The sequence below is a fragment of the Pan troglodytes genome, chromosome 4, assembly GCF_028858775.2.
Source record: "Pan troglodytes isolate AG18354 chromosome 4, NHGRI_mPanTro3-v2.0_pri, whole genome shotgun sequence".
NCBI classification, from domain to species: Eukaryota; Metazoa; Chordata; class Mammalia; order Primates; family Hominidae; genus Pan; species Pan troglodytes.
In genome coordinates this window covers 146,610,309-146,637,735 of record NC_072402.2, presented here as the reverse complement: position 1 = coordinate 146,637,735, position 27,427 = coordinate 146,610,309, and the positions used below count along the sequence as shown (strand labels likewise).

Sequence of the window (27,427 nt, the reverse complement as noted above, 5' to 3'; positions counted from 1 at the left end):
AAATAGGAAGTAACTTCTGGGTTGTCAGGTTGTTGCCATTGGAAAGGGGCAGCAACTTCTGGGTGTTGCCATGGTAATGGTAAACTGATATAGCACTGGTGGACGTGTCTCATGGAGAGGTGTTTTTCCTCTTCCCTGTTTCAGCTAGTCCTCAATCTGGTCTGGTGTCTGAGCCTCACCTCTGGAGTTGAGTCTCACCTTCTACTTCAAAAGGGTCATCATAATCTTTCTCTACATCCTTATCTCACATTTGCTCCTCCACCCACTGCAGTCAGTCCCCCCATTCCACTGAGTATGCTTGGAGTGCTAAATCCAAATCACTTTTCTTTTCTCATCTTACTTGTTGCCTTAGTAGTATTTATCATGGATCATCATTCCCTTTTCTGGAAACATTTTTCTGGCTGCTATGAAATCATGCTCTCCTTCGTTCCTTCTTCTCTGGCCATGCCTTCTCTGAGACCTCTGTTGGCTCCTGCTTCATTCTCTCTCTTGATGTTTGAATGCCTCAGATCACTGCTCAGCTTCTCTATCTCCTCTTCATCCAGGTAACCTCATCTGGCTCCATGGTTTTACTTGTCATACATATGTGAGAATTCCTAAAATTAAACCCAATCTTAACCTCTCCTTTGGACACCATCTGTATCCCATTGGATGTTCAGCTTCTTCTCATGTATGTCTGACGGACATCATAAATTTGGCCTGCTGAAATGGGAATTCTTGGTTTATCTTCCCAACATATGTGCTTTTTCCTAGTGTTCCACAATCCCTAAGTTGCTCAAATCAAGTCTTGGAATTTTCATGAAGTTCTCTTTCCCTTTTTCCTCTATATCTGATCCATAAACAAATCCCTCCAAATTATATCCCTAGTATTCCTAGTCTTCTCTTGTTCATGCCACTGTTATCTCTGGTCTGGATTTAGGCACTCATTTTCTAACAGATCTTCCTGCTTCCATGCTTGCTTTGCTATGATCCATTCTCTTCAAAGCAGGCAGAGTGACTTTCTCAAAACATAATCATGTCATGTCACTTTTCTCACCTGCCTAAAAATTCTCTAGTGGCTTTCCTATTCAACTTACAGAAAATTCAAACTTCTTCCCAGTTTAGCAATCCCTCTATGTTCTGGCTGCCTCCTACCACTCTGACTTTAATTTGTACCACTCTTTCTCTGGCTCACTCTGCTCCACCATACTGACCAAGTGCTGTTTCACAACCAGAACAAGTTCCTTCACACCTTAGGGCCTCGGCGCTTTGTTCCTTCTGCCTGGAACACGTTCCTTGTCATGTGGCTGGCCACTTCTTGTCCCTCAGGTCTTAGCTTGAAAGTCACCTCTTTCTGATCATCTAATCTGAGCTAGCCAGATAGTCACTTGTAATCTCTTACCTATTTTAATTCTCTACATTTTACTTATTACTATCTGGTATTTTCTTAATTGATTTATTCATGTATTCATTGATTTTCTTACAGCCAATATCGCCCAACTAGAATACAGACAACATGAGAATATGAGCTTATCTTTTTTATTTACTATTGAGTGCTCAGGGTCTAGAAGAGCACTTAGCACCTAGCAAGCAGAAAGATTTCAGTAAATATTTGCAAGAAATTGGGTATTTGTAAAAATACTGTAGGAGATGGAAACTTTGAATTCAACTTTGACCCTAAATCAAATATTAAGTCATTTCCTTTATTAGACTTTTATTTTCTTACTTTTTAAAATAAGAGATGCTCTCAAAGCTAGTCAGTCATCCTCGTGTCCTCTGTCACCATAGATTGGGTTTACCAGTTTTTGAAATTTCTTATAATGAAAACGAACGTTAGATACTCTTTTATATCTAGCTGTTTGACTCGATGTTCTGTGCAATTCATTTATTTGTTTCATGTAGGAATAGTGCATCTTTTCCATTGCTATGTACTTTTGGCGTTTGAGTATATCAAAATATATGTAGTCATTTAAAAAAAAAAGGAGGGTGATGGTGATGGCAGACAAGACCAGTGGTTTAAAAACTGTGTTCTACAGAAGCTCCTCTTCCTCTCCAGGACTGGCATAGTTGGAGGGCCAAGAAAGTGAGGCTTCAGCATCCTCTCCTCTTCCCTTTTTCCCCTCCAACCAGAATGGTAGTTGGGCCATTCTGGTTTTGTTTATTTTATAGATGAACCTTGGGTCATCTGGTTGTTAGGTCAGATTGCATTTATAAAAAAAATTTATAAAAATGTTTCTGCTGTCTAAAAGAATATCCTTTAACTCAGCTATTAATGCCAGACATTGGATTTTGAGCTCTTCTACCTTTGAGCTATATGACTTAAGTGAATTAATCACTCTGTGCCTGTATTTCCACAAATGTACACATGTGGTATCAATAATAATGTTAGGTTAGGTTACATGAGCTAACGCATGTAAAATGCAATAAATTCTAGCTGCTATTATTATTATTATTATTATTATTATTATTATTATTATTGTGTCATTGTCATCATCTACTTCACCATCCTTGCCTGGGGCAGTTTCCCCTCTGCTGATCTATGTTAATTTGAGGCTTTGTTGTAGTCACTCAGCCTGGGCTCCCATTCAGTGGAAAACTGGTTGCCTCCTACTTCTATTCCCAGCAGCAGGATGGGGTATCCTAGTTGGGTCTCCTGGCTTATCCCACCCAGTGCACCAGAAATAAACCAACTCAAACTTGAATGCCTGGGAAAAAGCTGCTCTGCTCCTTGCCAGACCACATTTCTCAAAGAGAAGAGGGAAGGGAAAAAGAAGACATGGTCTCAGTTAAGCTCCTCAAGTACAGTGTGAACCTGACACTCCTAAGGTGTCCAAGTCAGGTTCCAAAAACTAACGGGTTATCCACAGATGTCAGTACAGATACCAAGCTTGAGTTTCATTTTTCATTTCATCACAGGATGACCTTGGCCAAGTCATTATGTCATCATCACAGGTTCTCTGGATTCATTGACATCCTATTTTCCCACTAAGCGTTACCTGGGTAGATTGAAGTGTTGTGCATTTGCCAACAGGCAGTTGGGAGATGGGATAACTGCGTAGCAATGTGCAAAACGCAGATGTTAGGTAGAAGACTGAGCCTTGTATGATGTATCCCTGAGGGTCCAGGACCCACAGGGAAATCTCAGGGCATAAAGGAAGTACACTAGATCATAAAAAGCCATGCCCCAGGATGTGTTCCCAGGCCGCTAGAGAAGTAGGTAGTTAGAGTCATTCTCAGTTGCTCTGGTATCTGTTTCGCTGCCTGCCTTGGAAAATCCATCACCCCTTTCTCCCTTCTTTCTGGTGCTGGCTTCAAATAAGCAGTTCGGTGAGGTCTTGCCATCAGAAATCAAGGCATACTGGCTTGCTGCACTTTTATTTGAGACTCACGTCAAACACTGACGTACTTACTGCCTAATGACTTTGGGCATTTTGCCATGATGGGAGTGGTGGTGGGGGTAGTGGTGGTTAAAAATTATGCTGTTTACAAGAGTAGTTTCCCACTGGTACTGTGAGGCATGCACATCTTTCCGAAACACCGAATTCCATATGCATCATGTTTCGTTTGTGTCTGGCTAGGAGGGCCATTACAGGGTTAGACTAGACATTAAAACAACGGGTCAGTTGTCTCTAAGTAAAGACAATACTGTTGTATAGCTTTCCTAATAAATGACAAAATCTGTGTTTGAATCCAGAACTATTCTTCAATTTCACCTTTTTTATTCAAGAGGTAGGACTGAATCTCTGCTCCACCACATAGCTCTGGGACCTTGGGCAAGTTTTTTCACTTTAGTTTCCTAATTTGTAAACCAGGGATAATAAAACCTATCTCATGCAATTATTATGAGTATTTTATTATCATTATTTTATTTCAATGCGTTTTTGGGCAACAAGTGGTGTTTGGTTACATGGATAAGTTATTTAGGGGCGATTTCTGAGATTTTGGTGCACCTGTCACTTGAGCAGTGTACACTCTACCCAATGTGTAGTCTTTTATTACCCCCCAACCTCCCACCCTTTCCCTCAAGTCCCCAAAGTCCATTGTATTGTTCTTATGCCTTTGCGTCCTCCTCACAGCTTAGCTCTCACTTACGAGTGAGAACATATGATGTTTGGTTTTCCATTCCTGAGTTACTTCACTTAGAATAATGGTCTCCAATTCCATCCAAGTTGCTGCAAATACCATGATTTTGTTCTTTTATATGACAGAGTAGTATTCGATGATATAGTTGTGTGTGTATAAATATATATTTATATATATAATATACTATATGTGTATATACTGTATACTATATATATAAAATATCACATTTTCTTTATCCACTTGATTGATATCTTTTTGTATAATGACTTCTTTGCCTTTGGGTTGATACTCAGCAGTGGGATTGCTGAATCAAATGGTAGATCTACTTTTAGTTCTTCAAGGAATCTCCACACTGTTTTCCATAGTGGTCGTATTAGTTTATATTCCCACTAGCAGTGTAAAAGTGTCCCCTTTTCACCACATCCATGCCAACATCTATTATTTTTTGATTTTGTAATTATGGCCATTCTTGCAGGAGTAAGGTGGTATTGCATTATGGTTTTGATTTGCATTTCCTTGATAACTAGTAATGTTGAGCATTTTTTCATATGTTTATTGGCCATTTGTATATCTTCTTTTGAGAATTGTCTATTTATGTCCTTAGCCCACTTTTTGATGGGATTTTTTTTTCTTGCTAATTTGTTTGAATTCTTTGTAGATTCTGGACATTAGTCCTTTGTCAGATGCAAAGTTTGCAAACTCTATAGGTTGTCTGTTTACCCTGCTGATTATTTATTTTGCTGTGCAGAGCTTTTGAGTTTAATTAAGTCCCATCAATTTATCTTTGTTTTTGTTGCATTTGCTTTTGGGTTCTTGGTCATGAAGTCTTTGCCTAAGCCAATGTCTAGAAGGGTTTTTCTGATGTTATCTTCTAGAATTTTTGTGGTTTCAGGTCTTAGGTTTAAGTCTTTGATCCATCTTGAGTTGATTTTTATATAAGGCGAGAGATGAGGATCCAGTTTTATTCTTCTACATGTAGCTTGCCAATTATCCCAGCACCATGTGTTGAATAGGGTGTCCTTTCCCCACTTTATGTTTTTGTTTGCTTTGTTGAAGATCAGTTGGCTGTAAGTGTTTGGCTTTATTTTTGGGTTCTCTATTCTGCTCCATTGGTCTATGTGCCTGTTTTATACCAGTACCATGATGTTTTGATGACTATGGCCTATGGTATAGTTTGAAGTCAAGCAATGTGGTGTCTCCAGATTTGTTCTTCTTGCTTAGCTTGCTTTGGCTATTTGGGCTCCTTTTTTGGTTCCAGTATTTAGCCATGGTTCCTAAAATTCCATGACTTTGGGGATTGTTTTTTTCTAGTTCTGTGAAGAATTATGATGGTATTTTGTTGGGCATTGCATTGAATTTGTAGGTTGCTTTTGGTAGTATGGTCATTTTCACAATATTGATTCTACCCATCCATGAGCATGGGATGTGTTTCTATTTATTTGTGCTGCCTGTGATTTCTTTCAGCAGTGTTTTGTAGTTTTTCTTGTAGGAGTGTTTCACCTCCTTGGTTAGGTATATTCCCAAGAATTTTATTTTATTTTATTTTATTTTTTGCAGCTATTGTAAAAGGGGTTGAGTTATTGATTTGATTCTCAACTTGATTGCTGTTGGTGTAGGGCAGAGCTACTGATTTGTATACATTGATTTTGCATCTTGAAACTTTACTGAATTCATTCATCAGATCTAGGAGCTTTTTGGATGAGGCTTTAGGGTTTTCTAGGTATACAATCATATCTTCTGTGCACAGTGACAGTTTGACTTCCTCTTTACCAATTTGGATGCCCTTTATTTCTTTCTCTTGTCTGATCACTCTGGCTAGGACTTCCAGTACTATGTTGAATAGAAGTGGTGAAAGTGGGCATCCTTTTCTTGTTCCAGTTCTTATAGAGAATGCTTACAACTTTTCCCATTCAATATAATGTTGGCTGTGGGTTTGTCATAGATGGCTTTTATTACCTTAAGATATGTCCCTTTTATGCTGATTTTGCCAAAGGTTTTAATCATAAAGGGATGCTGGGTTTTGTCGAATGCTTTTTCTGAATCTATTTAGATGATCATGTGATTTTTGTTTTTCATTCTGTTTATGTGGTGTATCACATTTATTGACTTACATATGTTAAACTATTCTGGCATCCTTGGTATGAAACCCACTTGATCATGGTGGATTATCTTTTCGATATATTGTTGGATTTGGTTCACTAATATTTTGCTGAGGATTTTTGCATCTATTTCCATTAGGGATATTGGTCTGTAGTTTTCTTTTTTTTGTTATGTCCTTCCCTGGTTTTGATATTGGGGTGACGACACTGGCTTTGTAGAATGATTAGGGGAGGATTCCCTCTTTCTATATCTTGTGGAATAGTGTCAATAGGATTGATACCAATTCTTCTTTGAATGTCTGATAGAATTCAGCTGTGAATTATCTTGTCTTGGATTTTTTTTGTTGTTGTTAGCAATTTAAAAATTACCATTTCAATCTCATTGCTTGTTTTTGGTCTGCTCAGAGATCCTATGTTTTCCTGGTTTAATCTAGGAGGGTAATATATTGTCAGGAATTTGTCCATCTCCTGTAGGTTTTCTAGTTTGTGTGCCTAAATGTGTTCATAGTAGCTTTGAATGATCTTTTGTATTTCTGTGGTATCAGTTGATATCTCCTATTTTGTTTCTAATTGAGCTAATTTTGATCTTCTGTCTTCTTTTCTTGGCTAATCTCAGTAACGGTCTATCAATTTTGTTTATCTTTTCAAAGAGCCAGCTTTTCATTTTATTTATATTTTGTATTTTTTGTTGTTGTTTCAGTTTCATTTAGTTCTGTTCTGATCCTTGTTATTTCTTTTCTTCTGCTGGATTTGGGTTCGGTTTGTTCTTTTTTCTGTAGTTCCTTGAGATGTGACCTCAGATTGCCTATTAGCACTCTTTCAGACTTTTTGGTGTAGGCATTTAGTGCTATGAATTTTCCTCTTGGCACCACTTTTGCTGTATCCCAGAGGTTTTGATAGGTTGTATCACTATTATTGTTCAGTTTGAATAATTTTTTAATTTTCATCTTGATTTTATTGTCGACCCAACGATCATTCAGGAGCAGGTTATTAACTTTCCATGAATTTCTACAGTTTTGACAGTTTCTTTTGGAGTTGATTTCTGATTTTATTCCCTTGTGGTCTGAAAGAGTACTTGATATAATTTCTATTTTCTTAAATTTATTCAGACTTGTTTTGTGGCCTACCCTATGGTCTATCTTGGAGAATGTTCCCTGTGCTGATGAATGTGTATATTCTGCAGTTGTTGGATAGAATGTTCTGTAAATATCTGCCAAGTCCGTTTGTTCTGGGGTATAGTTCAAGTCCATTGTTTCTTTGTTAGCTGCCTTGATAACCTGTCTAGTGCTGTCAGTGGAGTATTGAAGTGCCTCATTATCATTTTCTTGCCATCTGTCTCATTTCTTATTACACCATGGGGTGTAATAGTAATAGTTTTATAAATTTGGGAGCTCCAGTGTTAGGTGCATATGTATTTAGGATTGTGATATTTTCCTGTTAGACCATTCGTTTTATCATTATATAATGTCCCTCTGTCTTACTAAACCATTGTTTTTGCTTTAAAGTCTGTTTTGGCTGATATAAGAATGGCTACTTCTGCTAACTTTGGGCATCCATTTGAATGGAATATACTTTTCCACCCCTTTACCTTAAGTTTATGTGAGTCATGTGTTAGGTGAGTCTTCCTGAAGACAGCATATGCTTGGTTGGTGAATTCCTGCCCATTCTGCCATTTTGTATCTTTTAAGTGGAGCATTTAGGCCATTTACATTCAATGTTAGTATTGATATGTGAAGTACTATTCTACCCATCATGCTGTTGCCTGAATATCTTTTATTTTTCATGTTGTTATTGTTTTATAGGTCCTGTGAGATTTATGCTTTAAGGAGGTACTATTTTGGTGTATTTCAAGGATTTCTTTCCAGATTTTGAGCTCCTTTTTGCAGTTCTTGTAGTGTTGGCTTGATAGTGGCAACATCTTTCAGCATTTGTTGGTCTGAAAAAGACTGTATCATTCCTTCATTCATGAAGCTTAGTTTTGCCAGATAAAAAATTCTTGGCTGATAATTATTTTGTTTCAGGAGGCTAACGATAGGACCCCAATCCCCTCTACTTTGTAGGGTTTCTGCTGAGAAATCTGCTGTTAATGGGATAGGTTTTCCTTTATAGGTTACCTGATGCTTTTGCCTTACAGCTCTTAAGACTCTTTCCTTCATCTTGACTTTAGGTAATCTGATAACTATGTGCCTAGGCGATGATCCTTTTGTGATGAATTTGTGGAGTGTTCTTTGAGCTTCTTGTATTTGGATGGCTAGGTCTCTAGCAAGGTCAGGGAAGTTTTCCTTGGTTATTCTCTCAAATATGCTTTCCAAACTTTTAGATTTATCTTCTTCCTTGTGAACACCAATTATTCTTAGGTTGGTTGTTTAACATAATCCAAAATTTCTTGGGGGCTTGGTTCATTTTCTTAAAATTATTTTTTCTTTGTCTTGTTGGATTGGGTTAATTTGAAAGCCCACTTCAGGCTCTGAAGTTCTTTATTCTACTTGTTCAATTCTATTGCTGAGACTCTTCAGTGTATTTTGCATTTCTCCAAACATATCCTTTGTTTCTGGAAGCTGTGATTGTTTTTTATATATGGTATCTATTTTTCTGGAGATTTATCCATCCATATCCTGTATTATTTTTAAAATTTATTTAAGTTGGTATTCACCTTTCTCTGGCCTCCTTGAGTGGTTTAATAATTGACCTTCTGAATTCTTTTTCTGGCAATTAAGAGATTTCTTCTTGGTTTAGATCCATTGCTGGTGAGCTAGGGTGATCTTTTGAGGATGGTAAAGAATGTTGTTTTGTCATATTACTGGAATTGTTTTTCTGTTTCCTTCTCATTTAGGTAGACTGTGTCAGAGGGAAGATCTGGGACTCAAGGGATGCTGTTCAGATTCTTTTTTCCCACAGTGTGTTCCCTTGATGTGGCACTGTCCCACTTCCCCTAGGGATGAGGTTTCCTGAGAGCTGAAATGCAGTGATTATCATTTCTATTCTGGGTCTAGCCACCCAGTGGAGCTACCAGGCTCTGGGCTGGCACTGGGGAGTGTAAGCAAAGAGTCCTGTGATCTGTGTTCAGGTCTCTGAGTCATGGATACCAGCACCTGCTCTGGTGGAGGTAGCAGGGGAGTGAAGTGGACTCTGTTAGGGTCCTTGATTGTAGTTTTGTTTAGCACCCTAGTTTTGTGTTGGTTGGCCTCCAGTCCGGAGGTGGTGTTTTCAAAAAAGTATCAGCTGCAGTAGTATAGGGAAGATGCAAGCTTGCCTTAAGGTCTTCTGGATAAGTATCTGGGTTTCTCAGGTGGTGGGTGGGACCATGGAGCTCCCAAGAGATTATGTCCTTTATCTTTGGAATTCAGTAGTTCTTGGAGCACAAGTTGATGATGTGAGTTCCACGTGGTGCTCTATCCATCCAATGGGAGCTGCAAGCTAGTTCTGCCTCCTATCTGCCATTTTTTTCTCTGTGTTCTATTATAAGTATTAAATGAGATAATATATGGAAATATTTAGCATAGCACCTGACACAGAGTGAGTACTCAATATATGTTAAATGCTACTGCTATCACTGCTAGTAATTGAGAAACAGGAATAAGAAAAATAGGAAGATGAGAATTGAGCTCAGGCACATAACCTAGGCAGAGAAATGTCACCAAACTATAAAATATATACCCTGCAATCCAGCTGGCAGACTACATAAGTCTCCTTGCTCAAGTACTGAAACACAGAGGCCCATGTGCTGTCTAACACAGTGTCACCAAACCTTTTTGATCGTGCACTCTATCAGTGAACCAATTTTAAGCTCTCCCCCACCATATATGTTTATTCATTTATAAGTTGCAAACATGCAGTAATGTACTATTGTGTATATTATAAAATATCTAAAATATAAATTTTTAAAAGCTGAGAGACAAATAAATATCAAGGGGTCCTCTAATAGTTCCTCCTTTTTTTTTTTTTTTTTTGAGACTTCTTTGCTGGTCTATCTGTGGGACTGGGTTTGAAAGAGGCCATTCTGAACCAAAAGACCATATAGACAAGGTAATCCTAAGCAAAACAGAACAAAGTTGGAGGCATCATGCTACCTGACTTCAAACTATACTATAAAGCTACAGTAACCAAAACAGCATGGTACTGGTACCAAAACAGATATATAGACCAATGGAACAGAACAGAGCCTCAGAAATAATACCACACATCTACAACCATCTGATTTTTTGACAAACCTGACAAAAACAAGAAATGGGGAAAGGATTCCATATTTAATAAATGGTGTTGGGAAAACTGGCTAACCATACGCAGAAAACTGAAACTGGACCCCTTCCTTATACCTTATGCAAAAATTAACTCAAGATGGATTAAAGACTTAAACATAAGATGTAAAACCATAAAAACCCTAGAAGAAAACCTAGGCAATACCATTCAGGACATAGGCATGGGCAAAGACTTCATGACTAAAACACCAAAAGCAATGGCAACAGAAGTCAAAATTGACAAATGGGATCTAATTAAACTAAAGAGCTTACGCACAGCAAAAGCAACTATCATCGGGGTGAACAGGTAACCTACAGAATGGGAGAACATTTTGCAATCTATCCATCTGACAAAGGGCTAATATCCAGAATCTATAAGGAACTTAAATTTACAAGAAAAAAAACAACCTCTTCAAAAAGTGGGCAAAGGATATGAACAGACACTTCTCAAAAGAAGGCATTTATGCAGCCAAGAAACATATGAAAAAAAGCTCATCATCACTGGTCATTAGAGAAATGCAAATCAAAACCAAAATGAGATACTATCTCATGCCATTTGGAATGGTGATCATTAAAAAGTCAGGAAACAACACATGCTGGAAAGGAGGTGGAGAAATAGGAACACTTTTACACCGTTGGTGGGGGTGTAAATTAGTTCAACCGTTGTGGAAGACAGTGTGGCAATTCCTCAAGGATCTAGAACCAGAAATACCATTTGACCCAGCAATCGCATTACTGGGTATATACACAAAGGATTATAAATCATTCTACTATCAAGACACATGCACACGTATGTTTATTGCAGCACTGTTCACAACAGCAAAGACTTGGAACCAACCCAAATGCCCAACAATGATAGATTGGATAAAGAAAAATGTGGCACATATACACCAGGGAATACTATGCAGCCATAAAAAGGATGAGTTCATGTCCTTTCCAGGGACATGGATGAAGCTGGAAACCATCATTCTCAGCAAACTAACTCAGAAACAGAAAACCAAACACTGCATGTTCTCACTCGCAAGTGGGAGTTGAACAGTGAGAACACATGGACACAGGGAGGGAAACATAACTTACTGGGGACTGTCCCGGTATTGGGGGCTAGGGGAGAGATAGCATTAGGAGAAATATCTAATGTAGATGATAGGATTATGGGTGCAGCAAACCACCATGGCACGTATATACCTATGTAACAAACTGGCACGTTTTGCATATATATCCCAGAACTTGAAGTATAATAAAAATTTTAAAAATAAATAAATAAATAAATAAATAATAAAAAATCCATCTCAAAAAAAGAAAAGAAAGAGGCCATTCTACCAGGCTTTCTGTTGCGAGGATCAAATGAAATAACACCCTTCATAAAGCAGTTATAAAGTTTTAGTTATGCTTATCATCATAGTTAGTTAAACCATGTATGCACACAACAATAAGAATGATTAAAAAAAGTCACTTGAAAGTTACAGTTCAATGATAACACATAGAGTTATGCTTTGAAGAGTGTGTTTATCAAAACCTTCTTGAGAATCTATCACATGCCAAATGCCATTTTAAGAATCAGGGATTGAGATAAACAAGACAAAATCCTGGCCACTTGAGTATCTGGAGTTTTAATAGGAAAGCTACACCATTGTGAATAAATACAGAACCCTGTAACATATACAGTGAAAGAAAACAGAAAATCAGAATGAGAGGAAGGAGTAGAGGCTCTCAGGGAAGGCGTCCCAAAATAAATGATGCCTAGGTGTGGTTTTTCAAAGGTAAATAAGTATTCAACAGGAAAACGAAGAAAAGGTGTTTGGGCTAAAAGCACGGAAGTGTAAAACGACCTCCACATTCAGCATTCTACCTGCTCTCTGGGATGTTGGGCATGGCTGACGTGTTGGATTGTGAGGGAACAAGGAGGCCAGAGATGATGTTAGAAAACGTGGTCAAGGGCTAGGTCACCAGGCCTTGTGCTTCTTGATGAAGTTTGGGCTGAAACTCAAGATGGAGGATGCATTAAAGTTCATAGGAAGGAGAGTGGCATGATCAATCAGATTTGCATGTTAGAAGAATTGTTCTGACTATTCTGTGGAAGGAGGTTGTCAGCCACGAAGCAGGGAGGCTAGAGACTCCTTGAACTCCAGGAGAAGGGAGGTGAGCCTGAACTGACTCTGTAGGAAGGATAGTTAATGGCACTGGAAAAGATGTGAAGAAATTGGAATTTAGGAGTTCATGGAATATACATAGCCCTCTCTGCCTCTTTCATCTATTCTGCAGGAAATTAAGTGAAATTCCTTCTTCTTTAGAGGCAATGAGACTTGGTTGGAGAATTTTCATGTCTGAGGTCTGAAGAAACCAATGCCTCTGTCTGTTTTCCCCACAAGACTCTCCAAAGTTCACTGAAACAGTTCCCAAAAGGCAGTGTCCAACCTTATCAGGGATCCTAGCCTATCAGATCAACAAGGCTGCATCTCCCACAGCTCCCAACTGTAGGACAAGGGCTGGATTCTTAGAGAGGACAGCAGGCAGCTCCATTTGATTGGTCTTGCTTTTCCCTATCAGGGAAGGGTCAACATGGGGCTCCCCAACATCAAGGATTGGCATCTCTTAAGGGAAGGTCACCCATTTCTATGTTCATTTAGTCTCTCCCGTTTCCTGGATTCCAAAATTTGAAGATGCTAGTCATGAAACCCACTTTCAGCTCTCCAGCCTCCTTTCCAACTTTACTCCACTGGTTAATGGCTCCTCATACCCACATTTTTATTTTTTGAAGTTTTAGTGGGGTATAGAAAATATTCAGAAAAATGTACAAATTGTAGGTAAAATTTTACAAAGAGATCACACTTGTGCAACCAGAACTCATATTAAGAAATAAGAAGTTACCAGCATCCCAGAGAGTCTCCCCGCCATTGCTCCTTCCAGAGACCACCTTCCCAAAGGCTAATGAATATTCTGACTTATAGCACCATAAATTTTTTCTGCTTGCTTTTGAGCTCTGTGGTTCATTAATTTTCATTGTTGTATAGTATTTTGTTGAGAAAATACACCACAATTTTTTCTATGGTTAAGTATAATTTGATTAGTGTACAGTTTGAAGCTATTACAAGTAGACCTGCAATGAACATTTTTGTACATCTTATGGTGCTTACATGCATGTATTTCTGTTGGTTATACATCTAGTATCACAGGGTATGCATACATTCAGCTTGAGCAGTAAACTGATACTGCCAATCAGTTTTCCAATGTGGTTGCATAGACTTACAATACCACTGGCAGTGTGTAAGAATTCTAACTAATTCACATCCTTGCCAATACTTGAAATTGTCTTTTTTTTTTTTTGGTTCTAGTCATTCTGGTAGATGTGTGATGGTGTCACATTATGATATTATTTGCATTTTTCTGATGACTAATAAAGTGTGAGATGACCACAATTCTTTGACTGGTTTAGGCATTTCATTTCTATTTCTCCCACTTCCAATTGTGCCTCAATTCACTCCAATTTATGCTCAACCCTAACTTCTCTCTATAGTCACGAATATCTCAGTCAGCTGTAACACAATACCTGTTCTCTTCCAGTTTTCCCTTGCATCACTAATGTATCAGTGTAGGCTGTTTCAAGTGCAAGTGTTCATCAACCCAAGTCAAACTGGTGTATGTGAAAAAAAAAAGCAAAAGAAAAAAAGAAATCCTTTAGCTCATATAACTAAAAGGTCTGCTGGTATATCTCAAGTGGTATAGCTTGACACAGAGCTCAAACAATGCCATCACCTTCTAGTTGTTCTCTTTTCACACAGTGTTGGCTCTATGGTCAGATGTAAGATGACTGCAATAGTTCTAGTTTTATATATTAATAGTTACAGGCTTAAGTTCCAAAGTAAAGATAAAGAGATTCCTTTTCCAAACTCAAACAAATAAAATGCCCTAAAATTGAGTCTTGTTGCCTCCAAATGGCCTGTTTGGGTCATGTGCCAATCCTGGAACCACTTGCCTGGGAGATTGGCTAAGGCTTGGGTAGTATGTCTAACCTGAAGGAGGAAGTGGAGTGGATCCACTCTGCTCAAACCAAATGGATTAAGAGTGGAGGCAGGTTGATTTCTCAGCAGTATAGTGGGGAAAAATTACCTGCAGGGTGAAAAGATGTTGGAAAGCAAATTCAGCAGTTATCTGCTACACTTGTTGGCCCAGTTCCAAGGCCAGAATCCTTCAGTTATTCTTGAGTTTTTATTCTCCCTCAGCTTCCACATCCATTAATTATGACTGCCCATCATTTCTACATCCTAAATAACTCCCTAATCCATCCATTTTATCACTACTTTTGCCATTCTAGTCCAAGTAACCAATAACTTATCCTTTGACTCCTGGAATAATTTTCTATCATCCTTTCCTCTAAACTCTAAAAATAACAATAATAAGTAACACTTCTTGAAGCCTTATTCAACACCCAACACTGTGCAAGCACTTTACTTTTACTATATTATTCAGTCCTCAGAGCAACTCTATGAATTAAAAAGCTGTGATATACTCCGTTATATGAAGAGAAAACTATAATGAGAAACAAACTTCTTAAAACTCAACATTCTTCAATGGCTTCTCATTTACCTATATTTTTGATATCTATTACTATTTAACAAAGTACTCCCAACTTTATTGTCTTGAAAATAATAGCAATCATTTATCTACATTAAGAATCTACAATTTAGGTGGGGTTCAGCAGGGAAGGCTCATCTCTGCTTCTTACAGCATCAGCTGAAGTGGCTTGACTAGGGAATGGAGAATCCACATCCAAGATGGCTCACTCATATGGCTGATAAGTTAATGCTGCTATTATCTGCAAGTTCAGAGTCAGAGACCTTAGTTCCCGTCCACATGCTCTCTCCATAGGCTTCCTGGGCTTCCTAGAAACATGATGGCTAAGTTCCAAAAGTGTCCCCAAAGCCAGGAAGTAGAAGGTGCCATTTCTTAAGACTTGCCTGAGGCCAGAATCTGGCACAGCATCACAAGGCCCAAATTCAAGGAGAGGGAAGGAAAGCTCTTCTTAATAGGAGGAGTATCAGAGAATATTTGGACCAAGTTTTAAAACTGCCATTTACTAATTATAAAAATTCATAAACTAAAAGGCTCTCCACAATTTGAACCTGCTAACCAATCCATTATCCCATCTCATAGTAATATTTCCCTATGCATAGTGGCCTTCATTCAGTTCCTCCAAAGTATTATGTTCTCTCTCACCTCAGGGCCATTCCATTACAGCTGCTATTTGTACCTGCCTGGAATGTTTTCTCTGTTTTTACCCAATCTCCTAGCTTCAGATCTCAGAGAAAACTCCTCTCCTTGGGAGAGGAGTTGATATGGTTAGGTTTTGTGTCCCCACCCAAATCTCATCTTGAATTGTAATCTCCATAATCCCAAAATGTCAAGGGAGAGACCAGGTAGAGGTAATTGGATCATAGGGGTGGTTTCCTCCATGTTGTTCTCATGATCTAATGAGTGAGTTCTCACAGATCTAATGGTTTTATAAGGGGCTCTTCCCCCTTCGCTCGGCACTTCTCCTTCCTGCCATTTTGTGAAGATGGTGACTTGCTTCCCCTTCACCTTCCTCCATGATTGTAAGTTTCTTGAGGCCTCCCAAACCATGCTGAACTGTGAGTTGATTAAACCTCTTTCCTTTATAAATTACCCAGTCTTCGGCAGTTCATTATAGCAGTATAAAAATGGACTAATACAGGAGTTTTCTCTGAGATGCTAGCCTAGGTTAAGCCGTTCTAAGTTCTCATACAAAGTGTGGCTCATAGTAGGTGCATCATACATATGTTTTGACAAAAGAAATAATTGAATGAGTGAAAAAAATTCATTGTCTCTTTAGTCTGAAACCCTCTTGCCACCTCTCTGCTTTCTTGTGCTATACCCCAGCCCCATTCAACTTCCAATCTCCAGGTAGATGGGCTCCAGCTCTTATAGCATTTCAGCTCTTCTTGAATTTCTCACTCCTCCAGGAAGGTGACAATTCCCTAGGATCCACTTAGGTTAAACATTCAACTTCCAGAACTCACCAGCTCCAGTGCTTGTATAAATAGAAAGTCTTGAGAGCTTGTTTTCATGGAATCTTTGTCTAATGGTCACAGCATTCCTATCAGTAAAGTCTCTATTTGCTTTTAAGCTCCTGGAAGATAGTTATGATGTGTCTCTGACTCAAAATCTCTCATATTCTTAGAAAACAGAAAACAGACGTCCTCAGGACCAGCAGAGTAAAGTTGAATTTTAATAGGCAAAGTGTACAGCATGAGCAAAGACTGAGTGGGCTGGGTGTGTTCCCTGTTGTCTAATGGGCAAGCCTTGGCTCTCATCTAGGATACATTTTTGGTGAGAAAAGAAGACAGATTTTATAATGAAAACACACTGGACACCAAGCCATAGTCCTGGTTTACCATAATCATGTGCTGCCACTTAGCCTTCATGGGAATTGTTATTCGTATCCATTGAGTGAGGGCTCTGAGACAAGACGGTAACTTGAGACCAGTCCAGATCCAGCAATAGGTGATTTTAACTAGGATTGGTGTAGCATAGTGGCTAGTTGCGCCAACCTGGAGGCAAACAAACCAGGGTTCAATTTCCCAGTTTTCTCCCTTTTGAAATGTGTGGCCTAGAGTAAGTTACTTTACTTCTTTGAGTCTCACTTTTATTATCTGTAATCTGGGAATAATAATAGCTTCTCTCATAAAGCTGTTGTGTGAATGCTAATGAGATAAGCTATACAAAGTATATAGGTTATATTAGTCACCTAGTTAATTAAATAATTCAACAAATGGTTATTGAAAACTTCTTGCAGGAAGATATGGTAGAGTGGAATGGTTATAGTCTTGACTTTGGATAATACATGAATTTAAATACTGGTTTCATCACCTACTAGTTATGTGATTTTGGCCAAGTGACTTAGGGCAAGTGACTTATCTTTTCTGAACTTTGGTTTTCTCATCTTTAAAATAAGGGTAAGAGATGAAAGCCTCACAAGATTATTGTAATAATTCAGTAAGATAAAATAGATAAAATATATACTATAATGACTAACATATAGTGTATGCTCAATAAATAAAAGTTTTTTTTTGAAATTATTATCGCAAATAATTACTGTTCTTCAGAGAACAATTTGTTGATAAGTTTGGTTAAAGTATAGAGGATACTTATGGAAGAATCCTGGGAGACGTTTAGAAAAGGTACGCTGGGGCTGGGTGCGGTGGCTCATGCCTGAAATCCCAGTACTTTGGGAGGCCGAAGCAGGTAGATCATGAGGTCAGGAGTTCGAGACCAGCCTGGCCAACATGGTGAAACTCCATCTCTACTAAAAATACAAAAATTAGCTGGGTGTGGTGGTGCGTGCCTGTAATCCCAGCTACTCAGGAGGCTGAGGCAGGAAAATCTCTTGCACCCAACAGGCAGAGGTTGCAGTGAACTGAGACCATGCCACTGCACTCCAGCCTGGGCAACAGAGAAAGACTCCATCTATAAAAAAAAAAAAAAAAAAAGAAAGAAATGGTAGGCTGAGACTATATGTGGTAGTTCTTGAATGCACAGATGAAAAGTCTGCATTTTATCCACTGGCAATGACAAGCCACTGAAGAAGTCCAGGCTTTCAAAAAGATAATTTCAGTGTAGAATATAGAAGATATTAGAGAGAATACACACTGGAAATGGAGAGACTTTTTCACTCATCCATCCATTCATTCATTCTGTCAATCACTTGACAATTATTGAACCCCTATGTGTCAGGCCCTAGTTGATGGTAATGGAGAGGAACACAGACAATTAAATAAGACCTAAAATGTAATAAGTACTAGAATAGAGAAGCAAATCAGTGTGGTATCTAACTCAGATTTTTTGAGAGATCCAAAATGCTTCCAAAATACAGTGATCTTTAAACTAAGACCTCAAGTATAAAGGAGGGAAGAGCATTCCAGGCAGAAGAAAGATCAAGCACGCAAGATGAAGAGGCCAGAGAGAGCAGGGTGAGTGGAGGACTCGAAAGACACTCAGTCTTCAAGATGAGAGGTGAGGAGAATCTGAACAGGGTTAATGACCATGGGGAGAAGAGGGGATACATGCTCATGCCATTGTGGAGATAATGGTACAGTGTTAGAAAATGTGCTGACACACTGGGCATGCAGGAGGTGTAAGAAAAGGCAAGGTGACTGTAAGTTGACATCCCATCTCATGTTACTCAGACATCCCTGCTCATGTTAGTCAACCCTTACTTTAGTTTGTCTTTTACTTCTCATTGGTAAAGGAGATTTACCAATTGGATAAATTGGATTTTACTGTGTCAGCTTGGTTTAATCAGAAACTAGGTATGGTTTCCTTTATGGTCTCAAGCCAGAGTTGTACAAGAGAGAGACTTGCATAAGATTTGGAAGGCAGAGGTGAAGCAGCAGCCGTTATCACTCTGAAGGTCATGTGATCAGATGGAGTGACAGGCATAGCAGTACCTGGTAGCTTCCAGCACTTCCAGTTCTTCCTCTTTACAAACAGCAGCTCCAGGCCCATCATCTCATCTGCAACACCCAGAGCAGTTGCCTCTGAGAGGCAATGATTTCCCACAGACATCTCCTGCAGTTCCCCTTTATGAGCCCACTTGTGTTGCTGTATGTGCTTGACTTTTGACTTTTCAGATTTACTATGAATCCTTTCCTGATCCTTTAAATACCACTTTCAGAATTTCACTTTCCTAGTTTCTGCCATAATTGCATAGCGTTTAATTCATATCACAACTCTCTTATTTCATAACAATCATAACAAATCTACCCTGACTGAATCTGACCAATACAAGGTTCATAAACCTGGGTGTCACTTATCCTTGAGTATTTCTGATGTGCCCAGGCAGCTGTTGAAGGGTTAATATTGGTGTTCCTTCCTCCTAAGAAGAGACATAGATCATTATCTCATTTAGTTCAAAACCAAATAAAAATATATTTTTAAGATTCTTACGACTCTCCTTCCCTTTAACCCAGTAAGACAAGAAATAGGGAATGATAAGCCAGATGCCAACCAATCACGTAAGAAAAATGGAGAGGAGAAAGAATGTTTCAGAAAGAGAGGAGAAGATGTGTAAAGATCCAGGGTTCACAGCTCCTCCCTAGGCTTGCCTCCCTTAGGCTTGTCATGAAGACAAAATGACTTAATGGTATATAGGCCCTCAACAAATGGTAGAAAGCTGTGCAGATATGGAATCAAGCTGGGATGACCATTTACAAGAAGGACTTTGTGCTTTCCACTCTTCAGTAGTCCTTTTAGGATATTCAGCTCACCTCTGTGCTCCAGCCTTCAGACAACTAGAATTTCAAAGAACATATTTAAGTGGTTGGTGCCAGCAAGGCCTAGAGCATTTGGCTCAGGAAATACCATTGTCTGCCCCTGACCCACTAGGGAAAAGTAGCTGAGAGTACCTACAGACCAGTTTGTTCTCCTTTCATGCCAGGACTTTTCTGGAATGGAAGTGTTCTGGCAACCTCAGAATTATTTCACCTTTTCTGCCCCGGACCTTTCAATTTTTTTTTCTCCCCTGTCCCTGGGATAAGTCAGGGAGAAGCACCCTTAAGGAATCCTGACTCCAATACTTGCTTGCCATGCGATTGTGATTGTGAACCAGTTACTTCAACTCTCTCTCAATTTCTGCATCTGTAAAATGGGGATAATGATTTATCTCATGGTGTTGTGAGGATCAAACTAGTTATATGCATAGCCTTTAGAACAGTTCATGGCATATAGTGAGTGATCCACAAATGTTAGCTGATGTTATTATAATCAAAATAATAATAAAATTTTATGATTACATAGAATCAAAGGGTTAATTGCAGCTTTCTTGAATCTAAATCAAATGTTGTGAGGTTGTACATGATCTTTATTTTTGGTATCTTCCTAGAGAAATCAGGTGATTTAGAAGCTCAGTGGTTCCTGATTGATAGTAATGCCACTTATCAATTTTAGTTCATGCAAAGAGAAATTGGTCTAGTTCATCTATCAAATCATGATAACTGTGAAGTGGGAAGGAACCAATATTTAGTCCAGTTTCGCCACCAGCTATTGCTCCCTCTTTCTCCTTGCCTTTCCAGCCATGCTTCCAGGTGCTTGCATGTGCTATCTCCACTTCTTCCCACCTACTTTCCTGCTGGACAGCTACCCTCCAGTCTGGCTTCTACCCTCACTTTGCAACTGAAGCTGGCTTCCCAAAGGTGACTGACAACTTCCTTGTTTCTAAATCCTTTTAACATTTCTTTGCTTGCTGACCACTTCTGCCTTCCAGAAAAATTTTCTTTGCAGCTTCCATGACACCACGCTTGTCCTCTGTAGGCATTTTTTTTTCTACCTTCCTGGCAGCTGCTCATTTCCTGTTTCTTTGTTGTTGTTATTGTTGTTGTTTGTTTGTTTTGACTTATTTTTTTCCCCCGACTTCACATGCTGGTGTTTTTCAGATTTGATCATAAGCCTTCTTTTCTTCTCATACACAGCTTTCTCAAGGGAATTTCATCCATTTCCAAGGCTCAACCATTAGATAGATGAACTGCTAGCCCAGCTCCTTCTCCTGAGCTTCAGACTCTTATATCTGCCTTCTTACTGGGCATTGCCAACTAAATGTCACAATGGTGATTCAAATCCAGCTTGTCCTAAAGTGAACTGATTTTGCTCCACAGAATGGCAGCCTCCTCCCATGTCCCCTTTCTCAACGACGGGCACTTTGATTGGCACACTATTAGAGAAACATCTTGGCATCCTATTTCTGCCTTTGTCTCACCTCCTCTACATCTGCCAACTTTACTTCCAAAATACCTCTGGGACCAGACATCCTATCTCTCTCCTTGTTGCTTCTATCCTGCTTTGGGCCACCATCATCTTTCTACTGATTGATGTCTATAGCCTCCTAATTGGCCTCTTGGCCTTCAGTCTTGATTCATCCAAATTATTCTCCAAGTTGCCAGAATTATATTTTGTAAGTGGAAAACTGACCCTGATGTTTTCCTGCTTAAAACACTTTAGTGATTCCCAACATTTTTGAGGATAAACATGAAATGTCCTAACTGAGTTTTCAAGGACCTATATGATTTGTTCTTTGCTTATTCTGTGGCCTCATTTCTGCCTTCCCCCTAATCCCCTGCAGTATTCCACATGCTAGTCCTACTGAGCTTTCATTTTCCAGAATCAGTCCACAGGCCCTTGTCTGCAACCCTTGAGGTCTCAGGTACAGGTTGCTTCTTCCAGGAAGATTCCCCTCATACTTAGGTCTGGGCTAGGTCCTCTCCCTTGCGGGACCTTGAACAGCTTAACTCACAGCTCTGTCTTCTTCCTCGTGATTTACTTAGGGCTTGGGCTTTGGAGTCAGGCCATGGGAATCTGAATTCCAGCTCTGCCACCTGCAAGGTATTATTTAACTTCAGTGAGCCTCAGTTTCCTCATCTGTAAAATGGGTCTAAACCCAGAATCTATTCTATAGTTTGCAGTGAAGAGTAAATGAAATGAGGCACATGGAGTGCTCAGCATAGTGCCCAGTAACAGTTGCACTGGTTACCCGTCTGTTCCTATCTTCACATTTTGAATTCCATAAGAAAAGGGCCAGTCTTTTGCCTCGTAGCCTACCTGGCACCTCAAACTCTGTTTGTCTAGCACTTTTTTCAAAAAGAATGAAGGCCATTGCCTGTTTTGGTTTTCTAGGTAGGTCATAGAGGCAGAAGGTGTCATTGGTGTCTAATGATGTAAAGGAGAAAGGAAGGGAGGCTGAAGGTTAGAAATTAATTGCAAGAGTGTGTTCCTTAGATATTTTTTCTTAAGTATCATTGACATTTAAGATGATTTTAAAAGTAATATATTCTTATTCTAGGAAATTTGGAAAATATGTAACTTACAAGGAATATATCAAGCACCTACAGCTTTACCATCTAAAAATCCAGCATTAATATTTTATCATTCCTTATAGCTTTTCACAAATTCATGTCTATTTATTGAAACAGGGAACAAAAGGCATGCAACTAATTATTTGTCTAATTAATTATTTAAAATCTATATTTTTTATTTGAATTTAAACTGTATAAAGGCAGGGATTATGCACAATACTAAATGTCCAATATCTGCTATAGTGCAAGTAGCAGCTCAATAAAAATATATTGACTAAATTACTACATATATTTAATTTGGTATCTTCATTATTTTTTAAATTTCAACATTATCTTGTATTTCCCCATGCCATTATTTATTTCTCTATTAATTATTTTTATTGATTGCTTAATAGTCTTAATTTACATTTGTATCTCAGAAATAATTTAATCATTTATTGTTGTACACTTAGGGTATGTCAGTTCTTCATTATTTTAATTAATACTGTGACAGCCATTCTTGTGCATAGTTTTATGCCTATATATTAGATTATTTCCTTAAGCTCCTTTCCTAGAAGAGGAATCTTGTTACAAGTCTTTTAAAAATATTCGAAAATTCTCTATTCTATTTGCCTCACATTGTCTGTAAAACATCCACACTCACTGTTTTGTGACTTTTTCTTTCTCTCTAATGAACCTGAGATAAATAACACCCAAAGCCCAAGGCTCAGCCTTACTCACCCTCCTGCTCTCCATGCTGGGAGGAAATGCTCTTGCTCCTGCCCTGGGAACCACCATCATTCACACTTTTGTCTTATTAAATACATCAGGTTACAGAGGGGGAACAAAAACAGATCATTATTTTTTATTCTTCCTCTCCCTCCCCTTTATTCTCTTTTCCCCCATCTCCTCCCCCTGGGCCCTCCCCTCTTCCTCCCTCCTCTTCTTCCTCATTCTCCTCCTACTCACACCTTTTTAAGAAAAAAAAGAAACAAAACTTTTTGAAAAAAATGTATTTATTATATATTGTGGATAATTAAGGAAGAAATTTAATGAAAGGAAGGGAAGGAGAGAAAGGGGTCAGAGAGAGAAAAAGCAAGCTAGAAAAAGAAAGAGAAAAAGAGAAGGGAATGAGAAGAGACTAGAAACAACATTTTAGAGCGGGGAGAATCATTAGAGAATGACAGAGGTGAAAACAGAAGAAAAAATATTGGTGTACCAAAATACATATTTGAGGCCATTCTTATACAACCCTTTGGTCAACATTTTTCTGACAGCCTTTCAAAGATTTGAAGAAGCTATTATAGTTCTATAAATTTTATTTTATTTTTAGTTTTGCCTTTTTGTTCCCAGAGTAAGTTTATTTATTTATTTATTTTTAAATTTTACCTTAATTTCTGGGATACATGTGCAGAACATACAGGTTTGTTACATAGGTATACATGTGCCATGGTGGTTTGCTGCACCTATCAACCCATCATCTAAGTTTTAAGCCCCAAATGCATTAGGCATTTGTCCTAATGCTCTCCTTCCCCTTTCCCCTCACTCCCCGACAGGCCCTGGTATGTGATGTTCCTCTTCCTGTGTCCATGTGTTCTCATTGTTCAACTCCCACTTATGAGTGAGAGCATGCGGTGTTTGGTTTTCTGTTCCTCTGTTAGTTTGCTGAGAATGATGGTTTCCGGCTTCATTCGTGTCCCTGCAAAGGACATGAACTTATTCTTTTTTTATGGCTACATAGTATTCCATGGTACATATGTGCCTATTTATTTATTTTCATTTATTTATTTATTTATTTATTTATTTGAGACAGAGTCTTGCTCTGTTGCCCAGGCTGGAGTGCAGTGGCGTGATCTCGGCTCACTGCAACCTCCACCTCCCATGTACAAGCGATTTTCCTGCTTCAGCCTCCCGACTAGCTGGGATTACAGGCACCCACCACCACACCCAGCTAACATTTTGTATTTTTAGTAGAGATGGGGTTTCACTGTGTTAGCCAGGATGGTCTCGATCTCCTGACTTCGTGCTCTGCCCACCTCAGCCTTCCAAAGTGCTGGGATTACAGGCATGAGCCACTGCGCCCGGCCTACTTATTTATTTTTTGAGACAGAGTCTCACTCTGTCACCCAGACTGGAGTGCAGTGGCATGATATTGGCTCACATCAACCTCCGCCTCCCAGGTTTAAGCCATTCTGCTGCCTCAGCCTCCCTAGTATCTGGGATTACAGGTGCATGCCATCACCCCTGGCTAATTTTTGTATTTTTTAGTAGAGATAGGGTTTCTCCATGTTGATCAGGCTGGTCTGGGACTCCTGACCCCAAGTGATCTGCCTGCCTTGGCCTCCCAAAGTGCTGGGATTACAGGCGTTAGCTACCGCGCCCAGCCTCAGGGTGTTTATCTACTTATTTCTATTGTTCCTCCAGGGACATAATTTTTATCCTCCAGTTACCCTTTTTGGAATAATGTTCAGTTTGTCAGTATCCCTGCTAAAATGTGGGGCTCTGTGTTGGACAGGTAACTCCAGAGTGTTCCTGGTGTGAGCTGAGGAACAGAGCACACAACAGGCCTGTCACTTCCTATGCTTAGCACGGGAACTTCTCTTTACCCTCTTTTGCTCTCCATCTCTCTCTCAAACATTTACAGCAGTGGTTCTAAAGCTTCTTGGTCTTAGACCTCTTTACCCTCTTAAAAAGATGATTGAGAACTACACATAGATTTCATTTATGTAGATTCCATCTAGTGATATTTACCAAATAAGAAGTTAAAACATAAAATTTAAAGTTATCGCTTTAATTCATATGAAAGTAACAAAAATACACCCATGACATGGGAACATAATTGACATTTCCTTATGAAAATGTTTCAAAATTAAAAAATTATATTCAGAAAATGGCATTATTTTATGTTTGCTTATCTCTTCAACATCTGGCTTAATAGAGGATAGCTTGATTCTCATCTGATTCTTCATTTAATCTATTACAATGTGATGTTTTGTTGAAGTATATAAATAAAATCTGACCTCACTCAGAGACATAGTTGGAAAAAGGGGGAATATTTTAATGGCCATCTCAGGTAGTCATGGATATTCTTCTTTGATATTACACAAAAACTTGTGGCAGTTTCTGAAAGGTTAGTTTCAATGCAAAATCTGGAACCTTATCAATGAACTTTTCCTTAGTTGATTACATATAATCCATTGGTCCAACTTACACTTTCAAAGGATCTTTTACCCCTGCATGATTTTGTAACATCATACATTAATCATTGGGAAAATATTAGTTACGCAGGTCTTCCAAATGTTGACACATTTCATTCTATAATACAAAAAAATCACATTAATTAATATTACTATAAATCTTATATGCAAAATCTTCAAGTATTGGGAAACTGACAAGTTTGCGGTGGCAGACATAAGCTTTCTAAAATTTACTTGTAAGCTTGAATTTTATCATTAGCAACAAATATTGGTAGTGATTTTTCTTGAAGCGACAGGCTTACCTCATTCATTTCTGTGGAAATGTCTGCTACATGCCCACATCTGAATAATCATAGTTTGTCTGTTAGTCATTCTTTCAAGTAAAAATGGGGTCAAAATTTAATAAAAATAACAATATTTACTGCTTAATAAAAGACATTGTTAAGTGAAACTGTGTTTCCCCCCATCTCTGGGCATGCATAGTGGTAAAGAATACAATGACCACTTGCACAGTTGCACATCATTGCTTTTGCACCATCAGTGCAAATGTCAACACAGTGAAAAACGCCAAGTAGTATGACTCTGAAAATTATTTTGGCATTGTGGACCTCTTGAAAGGATCTGGAGGACTGCCAAAGTTCTGTGGACCACACCTCAAGAGAGCTGCCAGTGTTCAGGACGCCTACTAGTCACATTAGTTATATTCAGTCTCCCACTGATCCTATTAGTGATAACAGGCTGTGGATCTTCAAAGAAGTAACACTAATAGCAGCAGGAATGAATGTATTGTAGGTGCTGTGCCAGGTGCATTTCATACATTATCTCACAGCAACCCTTGAGGTAGGTTCTGTTTTATCCCCACTTTCAGATGAGACAACTGAAGATCAGAGAGGTGAGTTAACATGCCTAAGGTCACACAGCTGGTAAGATTAGAGCCAGTGGGAAACACCCAGCAGCCTGACTCCAGAGCCCATGATGTGAGCTGCTCTGTTATTGCTGGAGAAGCTACCAGGGTGGGTGAAGTGAAGAGATAGCATGCCGGAGAGGTAGGAGGTCAAAGCAGTGGCTGAGAGTCTTGGACTCAAGGATCTAAATAGCAAATCGAAGTTTTCCTCAGAACCTCTTTTCTCATCTGATTCCCATAAAGTCCTCTGAGATGACAGGATTCTTCTTATTTCCAGTTTCTAAGCAAGGAAACTGACAGTGCTCAGGAGGCAAGCATCCCCTTGTAGCCTGAGTCATATGCTAGGAGAGCGCCACCTTCTAGCCCAATGCCAAAGACTCAGGGCCCTTCTTGGCAGCTTTTCTCCCTTGGGGCATCATGCTGTCATATGCCATGGGGGGGGAACTTGGTGAAACAGGCAGTGGTGTCAAAAGAGAGAGGAATGGCGACCCAAAGTCCAGGCACTTGTCTGACCAGCAGTGAGAGTCCTCCTGGGTGTCTATGACTGAGACTCAGAGCTGTTCTGCATTCTGGGGTTCAATTCCACATTAAGCCAGGAACAGTTTCTCTGCAAACAGAAAAGCAAGTGTAGAGGATGAAAAGGACAGGTCAGGAAAATACAATGAAGCCTTGGAGACCGTGGACAATAAGGTTTGAAGGAATAGAGAAAAAGGAGCTCAAATGCTGCCTGGATTTCTTTCTCAATGGAGGGAGAAATTGAGGCCTGCAGAGGGGAAGGAATGTGCCAAACGTCATGCAGCCCATAAAGTAAAAATGCCAAACACCATGCTGGCCCCAGGACCCGTTGCTTGATTCACTGTACTCTCAGAAAAGAGACTATATTTAGACAAATCAAAGCCAGCTTGCCTGGAGTCTCCCTTCTGATATCTCAAAGCAAACAGAGGCAACTGGCAGCGGGGTTGCTATGCCACAAGCTCAAGCTCTGGAGACTTGTTCCCCTTCTGTGAAATTTTTATGAACAGGGACTGAGAACCAGGATGGAATTGCTTTGGTTTATCAGGACCTCTCCCCAGAGTTTGTAATCTTGTTC

General features: G+C 39.1%; 1 protein-coding gene across 3 annotated transcripts in view; it reads right to left on the bottom strand.

Moving 5' to 3' along the window:
- ADRB2 (adrenoceptor beta 2) overlaps positions 1–27,427 on the bottom strand; it is a 139,195-nt gene that overhangs the window by 62,828 nt on the left and 48,940 nt on the right. The window contains exon 3 of one of the 3 annotated variants that reach the window (XR_001717389.3): positions 2,442–26,944. The exons of the other annotated variants lie outside the window; for them this stretch is intronic. The gene's annotated coding sequence lies outside the window, so the exon portion shown is untranslated. Of the gene's footprint in view, positions 1–2,441; positions 26,945–27,427 lie in introns of those variants that run through there. 3 annotated transcript variants of the gene reach the window in all.